This window comes from Piliocolobus tephrosceles, chromosome 2 (genome assembly GCF_002776525.5).
Source record: "Piliocolobus tephrosceles isolate RC106 chromosome 2, ASM277652v3, whole genome shotgun sequence".
Taxonomy (NCBI): Eukaryota; Metazoa; Chordata; class Mammalia; order Primates; family Cercopithecidae; genus Piliocolobus; species Piliocolobus tephrosceles.
In genome coordinates this window covers 64,215,261-64,219,707 of record NC_045435.1, presented here as the reverse complement: position 1 = coordinate 64,219,707, position 4,447 = coordinate 64,215,261, and positions in this window count along the sequence as shown.

Here is a 4,447-nt window from a genome sequence, read left to right as displayed (position 1 = left end):
TTGCTTTCTAGAGGCCACTCCTGTTTCCATGAGACTAGTGCATTAATTTAACTTATTTATCTTTTTAAACTTTAGGTTCAAGGTACATGTGCAGGTTTGTTGTACAGGTAAATTGCGTGTCACAGTGGTTTGGAGTACAGATTATTTCATCACCCAGGTAATGTGCATGGTACTTAATAGGGATTTTCTATCCTCACCCTCCTCCTACTCTCCACCCTCAAGTAGGCCCTGGCATCTGTTGTTCCCTTCTTTGTGTCCATGTGTATTCAGCGTTTAGCTCCCACTCCTAAGCGAGAACATGAGATATGTAAATTAATTCAGCCTCTGTAGAAGGCAGTTTGGCAATTTCTCAAAGAACTTAAAATGGGAAACAGGTAATTGAATGGTCGATTATCATTTGACCCAGAAATCCTATGATTGGGTATATACCCAAGGGAATATAAATCGTTCTAACACAAAGACACATGTACACATATGCTCATCGTAGCATGATTTACAATAGCAAAGACATGGAATCAACCTGAATGCCCATCAAAGTAGACTGGATAAAGAAAATGTGGTCTATAGACACCATGGAATACTGCACGGCCGTAAAAAAGGAAGGAAATCATGTCTTTTGCAGCAAGATGGATGCAGCTGGAGGCCATTATCCTAAGTGAATTAATGCAGGAGCACAAAACCAAATACGGGCATTGGCCTCCATCAGCCTTGATTATGAGGAACTTGTCTGTCTTTTGTATTAGCTTGAGCCCCTGGGCAAGTGCCTTGATGCCTCTACATTTCTGTTTGTTTGTCTGTAACAGGGAACAATAACAATACTTACCTCACAGGGCTGTGATGAGAATTAAGTAAGATAATGTGCAAATATGGGATCAGCAGAGTATTTCCATAAAGGGCCAGATGGTAACTATTTTAAGCTTTGTGAATGATCTCTGTTGCAACTACTCAACTCTGCCACTGTACCATGAAGGCAGCCATGACTATATGTAAATAAATGAATGGGTGTAGCTGAGTTCTAATAAAACTTTACTCACGAAAACAGGAAGCAGCCAGATTTGGCCCATGAGCCCTAGTTTGCTAATCTCTGGTATAAAGCCCAACACACAGTACCTGGCACATAGTAGGTTGTCAGTGGAAGCAAGTCACAGTTATTATTGCCACAGCTTGGAAAGAGTACAAGCTGAAGGCTCTCCAGAGCTTAGTTAAGTTTCTACTTCTTCCCCTTCCATGCCACTTAACCATTCAAAGCCTGAATCTGTGTCCTAGTCCTTGCTACTCAGATCATGAAGGTTCATGTACCAGCAGCCTCATCAGACCTGTAAGTTTTTTAGAAATGTAGAATCTTAGGCCTCCTCCCAAATCAACTGCATCAGAACCTGCATTTGAACAAGATCCCCAGGTGATATCTGTGCACACGATAGCTGGAGAGACACTGTCCTCTTTCATCACCTGCCCGCTCTTCCCAATCAGACAGCACATTGCCTGGCCCAGACTTGGAGGCAGTTCCTCTGGGGTTGCTTATTACCCGACTCTTCTCTCCATCCACTCTAAGTCGCTTTTCACCTCCATCCCAGGCACACTTCACAACTGGAGGCCCAAAGCCCTATCTTTATTCAGTGTAATTCTCACATATAGTCTCCTGGATTCCACCCGCACAGATGTCCTCAGAGCCTCTGCTCAGATCTAATCACCCCACACCCTGCTCCTGAAATGGTCTCTCCATTCCAGCCGCACAGGCAGCCATGCACCCAGGTGTCCCAGACAGTTTCCTTGTCTCTTCATTCTCCTCTCCTCCTTTCTCTTGTGCTTCCTCTACCCTAGGCACTCCCATGAAAAAATTTTCCAACGCAAGCGTTGTATTAGTCCCTTCTTGCATTGCTATAAAGAAATGCCTGAGACCGGGCAATAAATGAAAAAAAGAGGTTTAAGTGGCTCACGGTTCTGCAGGCTGTGCAGGAAACATGATGCTGGTACCTGCTTGGTTTCTGGGGAAGCCACAGGAAACTTACAATTGTGGCCAGAAGGCGAAGGGGGAGCAGGCATGTCACATGCCAGAGCAGAAGCAAGAGAAAGGGAGGGGGGACGTACCACACACTTTTAAATGACCAGATCTCGTGAGAACTCATGATCGCGAGGACAGTACCTAAGGGATGGTTCTAAACCACTCATAAGAAATCTGCCCCCATGATTTAATCACTTCCCAGCAGGCCCCACCTCCAACACTGGGGATTACATTTCAACATGGGATTTGGTCAGGGACACACATCCAAACTACATCAAGTATCCTGCCCGCCAGGGGATAACCCAGCCCCATGCTGCCCATTACTGCAGCCATTTACCACTGGTGGCTCATCTGAATTAAGATGTACTTAAAGTGTAAAATACACTCCAGATTTCAAATATTTAGTAAGGAAAAAGAATGTAAAATATTTGTTAATAATTTTGTGAAATCAATGACATGTTGAAATGGCATTTCAAATATACTAGGTAAAAACTGTAAAAAAAATTTCACCTGTTTCTCTCTCCCTTTTTAATGTGGCTATTAGATAATTTAAAATTACACATGTGGCTTCCATTATAGTTGTATTGGACAGCACTGGTCCGGCAGGATACTGTGTGGATTAAGAATGCAGGTACCAGAGTCCAACTGCCTATGTTCTGTTCATGAAAGAATGATTCTGAGACTTATTTAAAAGGTAAGGAAGGGTTTATTTAAGACTATCACAGTAGGGGTACTGCAATAGGGGAGGGAGATGGGGATCAACCCTGAATACAGAAAGGACAGGTGGGGGATTATAGTCAGTGAGCAGAGTAAGGAGAGTCAGTGGATGAAAAATTGTGAAGAGGAGACACCCAGGGTTGGGGAATTCTTGCTAAACTGACCGAACAGGATTCTTGCTAAAAGCAGGTCAAGGACTTATACATTAAGGGTGGGAGATGAGGAAACTGATCAGATTTCAAGGGTGATCAGAGATCAAAGGTGAAGACATTTTTGCTAAACTGGCTTGGTATGATTTTTGCTGGGCAGGACTGGGGCCATATTTGAGGCCTAGTCGAATAGAGGGCTCAGGGGAGCCGAACTAAAGTTTGGGCGAGGAGAGAGTGTTTGTCAGTTCGAATCGTAGCTCTGCCACTGTCTGGCTGTGGGTTCTTGTTGAAACTGGACAACCACTCTGTGCTCAGTTTCCTTCTCTAGAAAATGGTGATCGTAAAAGTACGCACTTGGAGTGTTGCTGTGAGGGTCACAGGAGATGATGTGGGCTAAGCTCTTGGCACCTTGCCTGGCATGTAATTATCACTCAATAAATGCAAGCATTTGTTATTCTTTCCATAAATATTTGGGAGGACTGATTCTGAAACCTCCAGGGATCCTGAATTTGGAGCACTGGAAATGCTGACACAGATTCCTGGTTTCCTCCCACTTCACGTGTCTTGTAAAGCTCCATGAGCACCCAGTGCCATTCTACCACAAGTTGATGGTTATTTCTATATCCTCTGAAACTTTCTCTTCAACCACATGACCATTTTTTGCTAAGAAACAGAACTTCCACCATGTCGTAAGTTCCACAAAGCTAAGGTGCTGGTGTTCCCCAGCCGTGAGACCCAGTTCCCCTCCATGGTTCCAGATGCACACCATCCAAATTCATGCTTCATTCAAATGGTGCATGACTGTGGATCATGGACCTTTGGGTCATTCACAAATCCTGGAACTTCAGAGGTAATTTGTGAAGGCCAAGGTCAGCCCACTTAAAACAGTTCTCTCTCTTTCTGTCCCAATTTGAAATTCTTACTGACCCCAGAGTGAGCAAACTGCAAGGAAACATTTGTTGTGAGAAGACATGGCAGGCCAGGACCATTGGCCAAAGCTGGGCCATTCAACATGTGTTGTTGTTGGAAATGGGACAGACAGCCTAATTCTCTAGTGAGGAGACTTAGAATTCTCTGGAGATAGGAGAAATTCATTTCTTTGCCAGTAATCTAGCTCATCCTGTTAAAAAGACCTTAAAAGTGCATCATGACAGAGACAGCTGAGTCTGACACCCAGCCCTGCATGGGTAAAGTCAGCTCCATTTATTGGACCTATATGTAAATTTTGGTAAATAGTCAGGCTCTTATCTTTAAAGAAGGGTTTTTCTGAGAGACTCTTTGCCCAGCAGAGACCTCGGGGAAACCAAAGATGGCAAAGAACTATCCACTCTTTTCTCTGGCCCTATCTCTCCCAACTTCCACCTTTGCTCAGGTAGGTAGAACCTTCATGTACATGGTTCCCCACTTATAATGCACATTGCAATTGCCCAGAACATCTGTTCAAAATGCAGGCTCCAGGGTCCAACTTCCAGGTTGAGAAAGCTGATATAGCACCCAGGTATCTTCAAGTTAATTTTTAAAAGACAGTCACATGGAGCAGTAATTCTAGCAAACCTTCCTCCTAGGCCCCTGCAGATCT